The sequence below is a fragment of the Carettochelys insculpta genome, chromosome 11 (assembly GCF_033958435.1).
Source record: "Carettochelys insculpta isolate YL-2023 chromosome 11, ASM3395843v1, whole genome shotgun sequence".
Classification (NCBI taxonomy): domain Eukaryota; kingdom Metazoa; phylum Chordata; order Testudines; family Carettochelyidae; genus Carettochelys; species Carettochelys insculpta.
In genome coordinates this window covers 4,976,861-4,991,968 of record NC_134147.1, presented here as the reverse complement: position 1 = coordinate 4,991,968, position 15,108 = coordinate 4,976,861, and the positions used below count along the sequence as shown (strand labels likewise).

General features: G+C 51.5%; 1 protein-coding gene and 1 long non-coding RNA gene across 2 annotated transcripts in view; both read right to left on the bottom strand.

The window, feature by feature from the left end:
* Window positions 1–357: 357 nt before the first annotated feature.
* Window positions 358–3,446, bottom strand: LOC142019186 (uncharacterized). The gene is made up of 3 exons (XR_012647012.1): window positions 3,258–3,446; window positions 1,964–2,180; window positions 358–696 (listed from the first exon to the last, which is right to left on the bottom strand). It is a non-coding gene; the product is annotated as an uncharacterized LOC142019186 (long non-coding RNA).
* A 2,513-nt stretch (window positions 3,447–5,959) lies between these two features.
* The window catches only part of DUSP7 (dual specificity phosphatase 7), a 47,852-nt gene continuing 38,703 nt past the window's right edge, over window positions 5,960–15,108 (bottom strand). Inside the window, exon 6 of the transcript XR_012647004.1 lies at window positions 5,960–6,146. The gene's annotated coding sequence lies outside the window, so the exon portion shown is untranslated. The remainder of the gene's footprint in view (window positions 6,147–15,108) is intronic.

The window sequence follows — 15,108 nt, the reverse complement described above, 5'->3', positions numbered from 1 at the left end:
AGCTACGGGAGGGATGGTTCCTCCCAGCTCTGCCAAGCCCCGGGGAGCCAGGAAGGTGGTGGCAGCCGCTGGTGCTCCCTGAGCCCTGGGGAAACAGTAAGGACATGACAGCTGCCTACAATCCCCCTGCTTCCCTGAGGCTCGGGGAAGTGACTCCCACCGGACAAGGTCAGCGGGGTCCAGCCCAAATACGGGACTATTCATCCCTTTTTCGAAATAAGCCGGGAGTGCCAAATTCAGGACCGTCCCACCCAACACGGGACAGATGGTCACCCTACACCTACCCAAAGTGGTCCCACCCTCTTGGATGCATCAGCTGCTTTTAGGGGGAATTAGAAGCCAAAGGAAACACAAGCCTGGTGAAGGGGATTCCAAATATCTCCTGGTTGTTTGAAGAGGGAGCTGGGCCAGGCAGAGAGAAGCCGATGGGGCGTGGATGTTGCTCACATGCTCAGGGTCAAACTAATCACCCCAGAGACGGTCAGGAAGGAATTCTCCCTGGCTCAGAATGGCCGTGACCTGGGGGTCTGCAAAATGTGAGTGTGGGTCTCTTACCAGGATAATATCTCACGTAATCATTTTCCTGCCATTGGTGCACTTGGGCTCTCTTCCTGGGGCACAGAGTCCGGTCTCCTGTGGGTTGTAACACTGTTGTCTCCTTTGGGCCACAGAGTTCAACATCTGAGCACTGGTGACCTGTGATATCCAGGAGGTCAGACCAGATGACTTGTGATATACAGCAGGTCCCTTCTGGCCTGAAACTCTACGACTGTAAAGGGCAGGGAGCCGTCAAAAAGCAGCATTCTGGCTCTCCCGGCAGGGGATTAAGCAACAGGCCTACAGCCTATTACACGACAAACACATGAAAGCCGTTGTTCCAGCAATCGGCATGCCAGAGATGGCAGAGCAGCGATGGCTGATGATGCATGGAAGATTCGGGGGTGCTTAGGAATGGTCTATATTTAGCCAATCTTGATAAGTGAGGATGGCTCAGAGGGGCCATTATAGACTGGGGCAGGAGAAGGACCCGGGGGAGGGCTGGCTAGGTCAGTCGTTTGAGCATTGGCCTCCTCAAACCAGGGTGGTGAGCTCAGTCGTTGAGAGGGCTATTTAGGGATCCAGGCAAATAAGAGGAAAAAAGAAGGGATGGTGCTTGACCCTGCCAAGAGGCCAGGAGACTCGACCTGATGACCTCCTGAGGTCCCTTCCAGCTCTGTGAGATGTGTATCTCCATGCTAAGGATCTGATGATTACAGACCCAAGTGTGCAAAGCCAAGATGAAGAAGAAAAGCAGAATTTGGAGCCATTTCCAAAACCAGAGAAGGAAAGAGGACAGCGTAAAGAAGTATCAGAGAGGTAGCTGTGTTAGTCTGTATCTTCAAAAACAACATGAAGTCCTGAGGCCCCTTATAGACTAACAGATATTTTGGGGCATCAGCTTTCGTGGACAAAGACCCTCATGCATCCGACAAAGCAGATCGTTGCCCACAAAAGTTTATGCTCCAAAATACCTGTTAGTCTGTAAGGTGCCACAGGACTTAGTGCAAAGAAGACATGGCAAACCCCATCCACAAAGGAGTGAGCTACTCTCAGGGTCAGAAGTTCATATCTTCCAAGGACTCAGCTTGTCAGTTGCATTTTCCCCATCTCCCCCATGCTGCTTATCAGCAATCCTCTCCAAAGGGCAGTAAAAAAAATGGAGAGGCCAGCTGAGTGCCGAGCTATTGCTTTCCACCTGTAATTTCACACCAGCCAGGAGAAATTAGAGAGTAAAATATGACCTGTCTGCCCTGTTGCAGGGTAGTTTTATAAGCCCACGGAGATAACAGCTCCACTGAACTCCCCAAAGAGATCAGACCAGCATGGCCATAGGCTGTGTGGGACATACTGGATTGAAGCTGGAGTGTGAGGCAGCCTTACCAGGGAGGAGCGCTAGGGTAAAATCACATTTCAATGTGCTCACCTATTGCTGGACTAGAGGCGATGGTTGAATACCAGCCGCACTTCATGGAAGAGCATCCACACAGAGGGAGGTGGTGTCATCCAGCGGATAGACTGCCCAAGGACGCACGAGTCCTAGTCCTAGATTGGCCCCTGCTCGGTGCCTCTATTTCCCCTTCTGCTGATTGACTGTCCTGTGGATGCTGAGCTCTTCGAGATCCTGGGGCGGGTAGCCGCCGCTGAGGAGTAAGAGAAATAGGTTCCCTCAGTTTCGGGTAGCCGAAGCAAACACGGTTGTGTGCGAGTTTCCAGCTCTACACGAGAAATGAAAACATCAGGACACATCAGACTTCGCTGTTTTGAATTTCATAAGCAGTTTTCAGCTCCTGCACCTTGCACCTCCTGTAACCGACGCTCTCCGGTCCAGCACCACCGGGGATGCTTCCAGACCAGAAAGCAGGGGCAGGAGGGCAAGCAGAGCCAGCCTTCCAGCAACCCCACAGGAGGCAGCAGGGCCGGAGGCAGCATCCCTCAGCAGTCCCGTGGGGCCAGGGCTTGAGTGCCAGCACCAGCCAGGCAGCCGTATGGGGCCAGGTCTGTTGCAGCAGCGGGTGGTGTCTCCCTATAATTTTTTCCGTCGGGGTGGAATAACTTTTGTTATGTGCACCAAGGCACATTGGGATGCGCAGCTTCCGTAGAAACAGGCTGTGGGTGCTCTGCCAATCAGCTGGGCAGCACCTGAATCTCTCCTTCTGCCCAGCTGACAGGGAACGCTGAAATCTCAGCCAACCCTGCAGATTTTTACATTCGTTTCTTTCAAGAGCTCAAGAGTTACTCAGCAGGCGACCGGCCCATTTTGCGTACAGCCTGCCAAGGGACAAACGCAATAGTGAAACAGTATAAAACTGGCCTAAACGAGAGGGGCCCCCAAAATTAGGGCATCTACATCAGGGGCACGTGTGAGAGACAGAGACGCACAGAATAGATTTCTGTGTTCAGGGGTCCTTCTGTAACCCACACACCTGGGTGTAGGTCGCTGTCCCATGAAGCGGCCCTTAGATCACTGATACAGAGAACAAGGGCATCTCCTCTACAGCCTTAGCTGAGAGCCTGCAACTGAAGCTGCTCCTGTCCTGAAGTCCCAGGTTCAAGACCCCCTGTAAGTAGTTTCACTTCTGTCAGCCCTTGTGCCAGAAAAGCAGGGACCACCGGCTGAGGCACAGGGAAAGGGGCAAGTGAAACCAGAAGCCATTTATAATAGCAAGTAGCTTCTGCGTCATGTGGGCGTACTGCTGAGTTCTTCCCGGCTGACCAACCTGCAAAGGTGACTGGAATCGCTGTTGGATATTCATTTCCTCCCTCGCTCCAAACACCGTTGGTCTAGACCCCGGCAGAGGACACAACCGTGATTATGCTGCAGAGCCAGGACTGAAACACACAGCTGGTATTTCGGCTGGAAAGGCTGCTGCTTGCATTCTTGGAAACTTTAACCCTCGCTGCCTGAACGCTCGGCCCATTCATTCCTTCCATCTGCCTTACCCCTCTCTGGTTCACCCCTCCCTCCCCTGGCCTCACACTTTATCTAAAAGTGACTCTGACTCTGGCATATAGCCAGTGCTCAAGAGCAAAAACTGCCCTGTATCCGGAGCAGATTCCAGAGGGAGAGCGCTCACAAGCAAGAGGGTTTCCCACCTGCTTTTAAAGATCATAATAATCATTTGCCAATAATCTCCCCTCCGGTGCTGAGCTCTGGTTTCTGTGTCTACAAGGAAAAGTGATAGAAATGAACTCCAGGGTTTAGCCAGTGAATTTAGAAGGGACAGTCAAGACTTAAGCAGCCAGATCCTCAGCTGGCATCAAGGGATTCCAGTGGAGTTACACCACCGAAGGAACTGGCCAAAATGCCTCCCCAAACTAACAGCCCAGCTATATATTCCATGAGGATTTGACAAACGCTGACCTTCGTTTTTCTAGCAAACACTATGCAGGAGGGAACCTTTCCAGGTTTTTTTCTTGGCCTTTCAACCACACGCAAAGCTGACTGGTATCTGATCTCACCATACGCTTAGCTACATGCTGTGGCAAGCCATGTGTGGGTCGGTTCCCTCTACGTTTGTCCTTGCATGGCTCTGAGGTATAACCACTTCTGCTGCCTTGTAATTGCAGCTTTCCATTATAATCACGTGCCTGGCCATGTTATTGCACCAGCGGTGCGTGGCTGACAACAGATACCACATACCTAGAATTGTTTGTGTTACTCAGAGGGTTTGGGGGTTTTTTTTGTTTTTTTTTTGCATACATGACTTGTTCAGCCTTGCAAAAAGAAAGGCAAGTCAATATTTTTCCCCCATCATTGCAATAACACAAGCCTGGCGAGCAGATTTTTTGCTCAGGCTGAGAAATATTCCCAGCAATTTCGGAGTGATGCACCCAGCCAGACGATCTGACCCTGCGAATACAAGTTGAGATTTCGTTTCCACCCCCTCCAACATTTTTAGGGATTAAGCTTGGCTGCTGGAATCTCGGCAGAAAATGAACCTGAAATGAGGCCCAAGTGAATTCGCTTTAAGAAAATCAAACAAGTATTTAAGGAAGGTCGGTTGCATCATTCACCGAGGTTTGGTTTACACATTAGCTTGCCTCTCCACGTTTGGCCTCGATTGTGCTGATCTGAAAAGGGGAGCACCCAGCACCTCTAGAGTATTTTTCTGCTAATGCAATTTATTCCTTGGGGGCCACGTAGGTTGGGGATTTCCTGCACAGAGAGCGAAGAGGCCAATTTTTCCCAGCTTGACTCGTTCTGCTAGCATGCTCTGTTCTGCAAATTGCTCTGAGAGGTCGACAAACGTGCCAGGATTTAGACTCTTCGTTTGCAAAGGGGAACAATAGCAGGGAGCAGCAGGGGAAAGAGGAGGCGAGCTCAGACAAGGCTCGTGGCTGCCTGCCCAGGCTGGCTTCTATTAGCTTTTATAGTAAATATTTGTGGTGAGTTGCGGCAACATTTGCCCCGAGTACACCTGAAATCTGTAACCGGGGGAGGTGGCTGACAGGTAAATAACACTTTGCACTTTCATCCAGGGATCCTACAGCATCTTACACCTCCAAAAGCTAACAAATACCCCTCGGGGAGGAAGAAGGATCACTAAACTCTTTGAATCATAGGATCTGAGGGCTGGAAGAAACCTCAGGAGGTCATCTAGTCCAGCCCCCTGCCCAAAACAGGATCAACCCCAACTAAATCATCCCAGCCAGGACTCTGTCAAGCCCAGACTTAAAAAACCTCTAGGGATGGAGACTCCACCACCTCTCTAGGCAACGCAGTCCAGTGCTTCACCAGCCTGCTGGTGAAATAGTTCTTCCTAATATCGAACCTAGACCGCCCTCACTGCAGCTCGACACCGTTGCTCCTTGTTCTGCCACCGATCACGACTGAGAACAGCCTCTCTCCAGCCTGTTTAGAGCCCCCCTTCAGGAAGTCGAAGGCTGCTATCAAAGGGCCCCTCACTCATCTCTTCTGCAAACTAGATAAGCCCAAATCCCTCAGCCTCTTCTCATAGGTCATGTGCTCCAGCCCACCAATCATTTTGATTGCCCTTTGCTGGACCCTATCCAACGTGCTCACATCCTTTCCATACTGGGGGGCCCGGAATGGATGCAGTACATCGGATGTGGCCTCTCCAGTGCCTAATAAATCTCACCAAGGGGTGTGGGAAATCTCCCAACGGCTTGTAGGAGGACAGGATATTGCCCAGGGAAACAGATGGCTACAGCTCCCATTGAGCTCAGCTGTGAGGTTGGCCCGACCAGGTGAAGCTGTGGAAGTGGAGAGAGAAGGCCACGTCTCTGGAATTCGGGATACGATGTGGGGCACAAGCTGGGGCTGGCACTGGTGGCCATCAAACTGGAGAACACCACACAGAGCACTGACTCTTTCTCTCCACCCCCACCCCCTCCCAGCCTCTTGCAGCATTTCTCGTTGGCAAATACAAGTAAATTGCTCAAGGTCACTTACCAAGCAAATGGTGGCACCAGGTTAAAAAAAAAAAACCCAACCTACAGTTCCCTGGTCCAGTACCATCATCAAACACCATCATTTCCTCTGTGGCGGATTCATCAGCGGCGACCTTACGAGGTCAGCAGGTGTCTCTAAGGGACCAAAACAGTTTTCTCTTCTACTTGGAAAACCAGCAACCACTTCTGAGGTCCTGTAAGCAGAGATGTGGGAAGCTGGTGATTCTGATTCTCTTCCCCAACTTCCCCACCCTCCGGAGGCTGATAAATACAGGACTTAGACCCACATATCAATATAAGAATGGCCATTACTGGGTCAGATCAAAGGTCCAGCTAGCCCAGCATCCCGTCTGACGACAGTGGCCAGTGCCAGGTGTCCCAGAGGGGGTGAACCAAAGACAATGCTCAAGCGTCTTGTCTCCTGCTGTCCATCTCCAGCCTCTGACAAACAGAGGCCAGGGACACCATACCTATCCTCTGGCTAATAGCCTTTTATGGACCTAACCTCCATGAGTTTATCTAGCTCTTCTTTGAACTCTCATCTAGTCCTAACCTTCACAGCCTCCTTTGGCAAGGAGTTCCACAGGTTGACTGTACACTGTGTGAAAGAAGAACTTCTTTTTATTAGTTTTAAACCTGCTACCCATTCATTTCATTTGGTGTCCTCTAGTTCTTATATCATACCCGCCTAAATCTTATGAGCACAGATATTTATCCAGATTTATCCAGCAAGATTCAAAGAAATGAAAGCAAAGAATAAGGCAAATGTTAGTTTTTCTAGAAATATTGAACATGATGTGCTTGTTTCACATGACAATGAAAAGTCTGTTGATTATGGCTGTATCTTGCAAAGTCGCCTCTAAAATTTGACTCTCCATCCATGGAGATATTGAAGAACAGGTTGGATAAATATCTACCAGGGATGATCCAGATGGTGCTTGGTCTGGCGAGGAGGTCAGGAGACTGGACCTGATGACCCCTTGAGGTTCCCGTCCAGCTCTAGCGTTCTATGATTCTAAGAAATCGCAGAGCCCGGCCGGCCCTCTTGCTAACAGAATGACTCCCTCCCCATCCTCTCTGGGATGAAGGCTGAAAGAGCATTACAGTTCCAGACCCTGCAGTGGGGAGATCAGCCCCAAGCAGGGCAGATGGCCCAAGCACATACAGTTCTGGGTTCCTGCCTGCTTGTAGGCAGACCCCAGAACCAATTCAGCCCAGCTGCCGGAGTTCCTCTCCCAGCAGTTGCGTGCCCAGAGAAAGCCAATTTTTCCTCAACGGCAGCTGCAGAGGTTTGATCCATAGGTGAGCCAAAGAGAGCTCGTGGCTAGCCACGGCTGTTGAAGAGGTCTTAGCTCTTTGCACTCCCTCTGCTCTTGCACAAGTGGTGAGATCGGATGGCCAGGAACACTGTTAGTTGCCATCCTGGGCCAGCTAACCAAACCAAGATGGGGAACGGCGAGAATGCTTGGTGCATGTATGTGACCGACAGGAACATGCTTTGAGCATCCTAGTCTGAACTGCCAAAAGAAAATAAACCTTTGAAGACCTGGGCCCTGAGACAGTTAACTTAAAAAAACTGAACACACGCCAAGCCGTGGCTTTCTTCTCCTTTCAGCTTTCACCCGCCAGGCTCCTTATGGGTGTTTCTGATGTCCTGAGTCAGCCAGGAGCAGCCACAGAGAGATGATAATGCATCTTTAATGTCCAGGAAGTCAGTATAAACCCCTCCGGTTTTTCTCTTTCCTGCCTTATCATTAAGAAGCAGGTTGCCGGGTTTGGGTTTCTTCCTGTTTCCTAGGGCCGTCCAACCTTTCAGGCAGAGATAAAAAATAACAGCTTTTAAAAAAGTGCCTGGGAGATTAAAAACTGGCCTGCAGTCTGTAGCCAACATGAAATAAACATCGGTGCTCTCCCCAAGACCTCATTTATCTGCTTGATGCACCACTCTGAGCTTATTTAGCAGCTCCTATCCCAGTACCTGGGTTTCTGGACAAGCACGAATTAAGCCACACAACCACCTCCAGCGATGTTCTGTAGTAACGGCCCAAAACCCAGCGGGTTGGGTTGCGCCGTAGTTTACTGATATCCTTCTTGGGGCTAATAACCCACGGGGGTCTCTCTCTCTCTCTGCAGCTGTTTATCTGTGCATTGGGGGGGGGTCTCCTTTTCTCCCACCCGCCCCATTCATTTCTATGGGATAACTCCCCTGCATCAGCGCTCCCCTATGTGAGTAGAGTTCACAGAGGCTAGCGCTATATAAGAGCGTATAGCGATAGATACGGGGCACATTCCCCTGCCAGAGCATGCTGGGATGGATTAAGAATAGGCGGGGCCCACAGTCACACATCCTGCCCCCAGTATATTAAAACATTACTGTCCTGTCATTGCTTATGCTTTGAAATCTATTTGTGCTTGTTATGACTCATGCTGCCTAATAAAATGACGCTTAAATTAACTTTCAAATCAGAATGACGTGGCCCGTTTCTTTCCTTCCAGGAAAGCGACACATTTCAACCAAATGGCATCATGGAGCCTCGGGGCCTCTCACCTTGCGGGCCCTGGGGCAACTGGCCCTTTTGCCCTTGTGTTAATTCGCCACCGGCCTGCGCCCACGCTCCCGAGTTGTTCACTATTATCCCCCTTTCATACCCGACACGCAGAGGCCCTAATTTCTACCACAGTGGTTCCCACTGAGCATCCCCTTCCTCTGGCGTGGGCCCTCTGAGATCAGCGCTCGGTGGCAGCGGCAAAGGCAGGATGGGGCGGCCGCACGGTTTGGGCGACTTCCCCAGCCTCCGAAAGGCGGAGCTGTGAACAGAGCTGGCCGCCAACCAGCCACCCCAGCTACTCTGCACTGGCCTTTCCTGATGCCCAGCAGTTCTCACTTCCCATTCTCCCGCCAGGCCTGCTCTGGCCACCAGCCTGGGCAGTTCCGAAGGTGACCCCCGGCAATGAACTGGGAGCTGGAAGTAGGTATCAAAGTTCTCCTGAGTTCCTCTTCCGTTCCCTTCTCACCATGTGGGCAGGCCAGCCAATGGGGGAGCGAAGGGGGAGCGCAAAAGGGGCAGTTGCCCTGGGGCCCAGTCTTTTAATGGGGCATGAAGCTGTGGCTGCCACAACTGCTGCTGCTTGGACAGCGGCCCCTCTGAAGTGCCGGTAGCAATGTTCGGCTGCCCTGCGCGGCCGTGGGGGGCCCAGAACGGGGAGCCTGGCAGTGCTTAGGGTGATTGTGCTTGGTCCCACCCCTTCCACCCTTGGCTCGCCCCCTTCTGCCCTTGGCCGGAGCCAGGCCCCCTTCCCACTTTGCCCCGGGGCCCACAATGGCTGTCGGTTCTGCGCATCACCATCATCATCAACCACCGTGGGCTCAGTGCCCGTCGGTGTCTGATGCCTCTCACTATGTCCTTCCATCTTTCCCTGTCCAGTGCGGAGTGGCTTAGTGTCTGTAGACTAGCTCCGCACCCATCTACTATATCCTCTATCCATTCTCTGTGGGGTCTGCCTCTCCTATTCGAGCCGTCCGTTATGCCCAATACCAGGGTCCTGACCTATCTCTGGTCATTCATTCCGCAGATATGCCCTGATCGCTGTAACTTCCATTGTATAACCTTCTGCAGCAGGTTCTCTTTCGGCTGTATCTCCCTACGTAATTCCTCATCTGTGACCTTCTGCATCCATCCTATTCTCAGTATTTTCCATACCAACTCCTCTCAAATGCCAACGTCTTTCACTTTGACTCTTTCATTATCACCCATGTCTCGTATCCACACAACAAGCGCTGACTACACACGTTTTCAAGATGCTCGGCTTTGTTCCTAAGCTAATCGCTTTGCTTTTCCAGATCTTATCCATCGCCTTCAAACTCGCTCTGGCTTTCACTATTCTAGTCACAATTTCCTTCTTACAGTCTAGCTCATACATCATGTTCCTCCCCAGATACGTGGACTTCTCTACATTCTCTAGTTTGATCCCATCTATACTGATCTTCCTTTGTATTTCCTTATCTCCAAATACCATTGTTTTTTTAATCGATATTCATAATCAGTCCATACCACTTCCCTTCCTCGTTTACCACCTGCACCATTCTCGCTGGCTTCTCTTCATCTTCTTAAATGACAACTATATCACCCATGAACATCAAGTTGTTAATTCTTATCCCATGCAGAGATATCCCTTCTACCTCTTCCTTGATCTTGTCCATCGCTCTCCTTAGATGCATGATGAAGATACTCGGCGATGTCAGATCTCCTTGTCTCGCACCTCTACTCATTCTAAACCAACTTCCCAACTCTCCGTACATTCTCACCGCTGCCTCCGCATTGCCGTTGATATCCTTCAATAACCACATCAGTCCGCTATCCACTCCGTACGACGCCAACACCGCCCAAGTCACTTTCTGATGTATACCGTCAAATGCCTTCCGAAAAACCGACGAAGCGAGCGTGTATGTTCTCGCTGCACAAAGGTAATTACCTTCTACCTTCCTACGGTCTCCCTTGCATCCATTGGGCGTTACCTCCATTTTCTGTCTTTAAACTACAGAGGCGAAGATCCCCACTTTCAGAGGCGGATTCATTTTAGTGCTCTGGTAAAGTCCTCCTTCTGTAGCTGCTTGGTGAGTTGGGATAGACTAGTGCATATTTAGGGGAGCCATTAAAAACAGTGGAGATGCTGTGGAAGCATCTTCCTCCTTGGTCAGATTCTCTCCTGGACCTGTCTTCTAGGGATGGCTACGGATGTGGGGTCAAAAGACGGCAGTTTTTTGCAAGAAGCTGTTGGCAGAAACTGTTTCAACATTTCCCAGTTTTGGAAAGGAGGCTTGAGATGGCCATGTGACAAAGGCGTTGCTCCAACACATGCACCCTGGCCAGATGGGGAGCAGCAGCGTCTTTTGCCTCAGTTTCCCCCACAGTGCTTTGGCCTACTCCAGATGTAGGGGCGCCCTGGCCTTCTACCCAGGCTGCTTAATAGAGTCCAGCCCCTTCTGGGACCTCAGGGTCTTTTACCGAAGTTCAGCCAAACTTTCAGCCAGCTGGCAGTCACCTTGTAATAGGCATGCTTTACACCAGCCGTCTGTGCCTCAATCCGCCCCTCAGGCCGGGGGTTGGCCCACTCCTTGCCCTTACTCAGCAGTTCAAGCAGGCTGTACCTAGGCTCCCCTGAGGAAGCCGGCCTGGGCTCCTCCCTATTCTCCTTCTCACCCTTTCTTTAGGCTGCGTCTCAGCGAGAAGGGGACTCCCACCTCCCCTTGTGTAGGAGTTTCTCCTTCCAGCTGGGCTCACTCAGCTTTTTGTGGAAATCAGCCATGCTCCCCTGCAAATTAGGTTTTGTTTCTAATGAGGGCTGGCCCACCAACCACATGTCAGCAGGCCGGCCTCCGGCATACGTCTACCTAGAATCCTAGGGCTGGAAGAGACCTCAGGAGGTTATCAAGTCCAACCCCCTTGCTCAAAGCAGGACCAACCCCAACTAAATCATCCCCGCCAGGACTTTGTCAAGATGGAACTTAAAAAACTCTACAGCTGGAGATTCCACCACCTCGGTGGGCAACGCAGTCCAGTGCTTCTCCACCCTCCTGGTGAAAGAGTGTTTCCTAATATCTAATCTAGACCTCCCCCTCTGTAACTTGAAGCCATTGCTCCTGGTTCTGTCACTGCTCACCACTGAGAACAGCCTCTCCCCTTCAGGATGTTGAAGGCTGCTATCAAATCACCCCTCACTCTTCTCTTCTGTAGACTAAATAAGCCCAAGTCCCTCAGCCTCTCCTCATAAGTGCTCTGCTCCAACCCTTACTCATCATTTTTGTTGCTCTCTGCTGGACTCTCCCCAGTGTGGCCATGTCCTTTTTGCGCTGGGATCCCCAGAGCTGGACACGGTATTCCAGATGTGGCCTCACCCATGTCGAATAAAGGGGAATTGTCACTTAGCCAGATCTGCTGGCAATGCTCCTACTGACACAATAACAGACCCGCAGCTGGCCCCAGATCGGCTGACATTGGCTCGTAGAGCTATAAAATTGCAGTCTGGAGCAACGTGCCTATTTTATAGCCCCACAGCCTGAGCTCCGTAAGCCCATCAGCTGGCCCAGGCCAGTCATGGCTCTGTGATGGCAGTGAAGGCAAACCTGCTGGGAAAGGGCTGACGCGGGGCTTCGTGCGGAAAGTCTCCATCATAGGTTTAAATGTGCTGCTTTGGAATTGCACTGACATTTCGTTTCAAAATTTAAATTCATTTAGAGAGAGAGCGAGAGCGAGAGAGAGAGAGCAAGAGAGACAGCGAGCGAGAACGCAAGCAGAGGCTTTTTTTAAAAAGAGATCAAAAGTCAAAAACCTCCTTGACCAGCCTGCTACAAACTGGGGATTTCTGGATTGCAAACCTTTTTGAGAAACCAACTTTTTATCCCATTTCAGGATGCGGGGGGATCGCTCATGCTACGGCTGCATCTACTAGCATCTCAACTGGGACCACCAGTGTGTGGGTAGGAATGTAAACAGCCCTCAGGCGCAAAGGCTTTTGCTCAAGGCCAATGTGCCCTCTAGTTTTTTTCCGTGTGTGTGTGTGTGTGTGTGTGTGTGTGTGTGTGTGTGTGTGGAATAACCTTTGTTCTGCTCACTGAGGTATGCGTGGATGTGCACCACCCATAGAAACACAGGCTTCAGGGTGGGGGGTGCTCTGCTGATCAGCTGAGTGGCACCTGAATCTCTCCTGGGTGGATGCCCAAACATTCAGCTTGCGGGGCACACTGGTCACAGCTCCCACAGATGCTCTTTAAACCAGTGAGCCAGAAGCAGAGGTGGCTGGAGTTTGACCCATATCTGCCCTTCCCTGGCGACACAGTGCACAAACGTGTTGACTAAGCAAGAGGCAACAGTGTTCGGCATGCAGAGTCGTCGGTACATCTGAGCCCTAGCAGAGGATTAATTAGCCGGATTTATGTGATCCGATTAGCCGTGCTCTTGCTGCACACTGGACTGCCAAGCAATTAGCACCGTGATCTGGCAGGGTTTAGAGAACGGTTCTATTAAACACAGTCGTCAGTAACAAGCCTGACCAACATCTTTGTAACCGTTAGGCTGTTGCACCAAAATAGTAATTATCCCGGCCTTTCTACAGCAGGGATGTGCAGCAGTGGCCTGAGGACTTAATCAGATGGAAAGCCCCATGAACAGAACAGGAAAGATTCCCATTGACGGCCCTGGGCTCTGGGTGAGGCCTTAAGGCACAGCTGGTCTGCAGGTGCCTGTCCCAGGACACAAAAAGCTTGTGCAGAATTCCACATCCGACACCTGCCCATATCAATGAGCTGCAGGTTGAACCTCTCTGGTCTGGCACCCTCGGGATCTGAACAGCGCCGGACGAGAGAATTTACCAGCTATGGGGAGGTCAATGTTGTCTAGTATCAGAGAGGCGGCCGTGTTAGTCTGTAGCTTCGAGAGCAACAAGAAGTCTTGTGGCACCTGATAGACTAACAGATATTTTGGAGCATAAGCAGATGCATCTGACGAAGCGGGTCTCTGCCCACGAACACTTATGCTCCAAAATGTCTGTTAGTCTATCAGGTGTCACAAGACTTCTTGTCGTTCTCCATATTGTCTAGCATGTTGCCAACACTTCCACTGCGTCCTGGGCTCTTAGAAGACATTTAGGGGTAAATTAGAGCTAAACAACAGCCCAGAACACTGTGAGCCAGGACTGGTGGCTGGAAACAAACTTTATGCGACAACAGGAAATTTGACCACACCCATGATAAGTAGTTGCCCAGCTAACTCAACTCATGCCGGATTACGGATGTTGCCGGGTGAATGAGTGCCGGACTAGAGAGGTTCAACCCGTCGTGATTCAGAGGTGACACTACAGCAACGGGAAGACTTCTGCTGTGGTAGTAAATACAACTCCCTGAGAAGCAGTAGCTAGAAGTCTTCGTTGACCTATTGCTGTCTACACAGGGTCTTAGGCTGGCTTAATTACGTCGCTCAGCGTGAGGGTTATTCCCCCTTCAGAGTGACATTGACTCTTCCATATCATTTGTTTGCGCTGAGCAGCCCGAAGGGAAAGCTTATACTCCAAGAACCAAAGAGCCCCAGCTGTGAACCAGGACCCCACTGTGCCTGGTGTTGCACGAACGCACAACAAAAAAGCCGGCCTCCGTCCCAAAGAGCTTGTGATTGAAGTACGAGACAAGAGATGGATATGGACGGACAGGGCAGCACAAAAAAACAATGAGACTATTGGACAGCGTGATAGGCCATGGTCCTAGCATGTCACTCTCTGTCCAAGACTTGGCCTTGACTTGGTGCAGGATACTAGAGGGACCCCATCCCAGCATGAGATCAGACCCTGGCTTGGATGGTCCAGCAACAGATAAGAGATACCCCTATGCACAGGGGCTGCTATCAGGGCATGGGGCTGAGTGACAGGTGAGAAGTTGAATGGCTTGCAGCTGCCACTCAGAGCCATGTCCCCTCGATTACGCAAAGGGCACCTCTGAGCGCCCCCCAGCAGGGCCTGCCGGGGTAACGCCGTGGGAAAAGGGCGCAGCCGCCTCCCTGGCAGAGTTCGTGTGCTCCTCTGCGATGACGCTATTGGCCAGCGCAGCAGACACAGCAGGCAGGGAGGGATTCTGGTGGTGCAGCGGGTCGGGAACCTCATGGCTATTGCTCAGCACCTTTAACCAATACACGCGCGATGGGGTGTCTGAGCTGCACTGGTGCATGGGATGGGGGGTGGCTTCTCATAAAACCCAAGACAAAAGAGACAGAATCGCCAAACCCAGTACAGTCCTCCACGTGGGCATACCCGAGCCCCGGGAGAGGCCTGAGACCATGCAGCTGGCAGCTGAGATTAATCAGCTGCCAATGAGCGCCCAGCCGGGGCTGTATAAATAGGGGCTATGGGACGGGAAGAGAGAAGACGCTTGCTCCAGCTGCGGAGGAGAGACCTGGATGTTAGGGAAGCGGCAGAGGAAAGGCAAGCAGAGCTGGGCGGGGCTCTGGTCTGACCTCCCCCCGCCCCACCCGGTGCAGGACCTGAGACAAGGCTAAGGGTGCTAGGGCGGCAGGAGGGCAACCGGGGTAGGAGAAGGTGGCAGGCCTACATCCTCTTTGTCAACAATGCATGGCCATTTCACATGGCACTTTGCCCCTGAGGTAAGGGGCC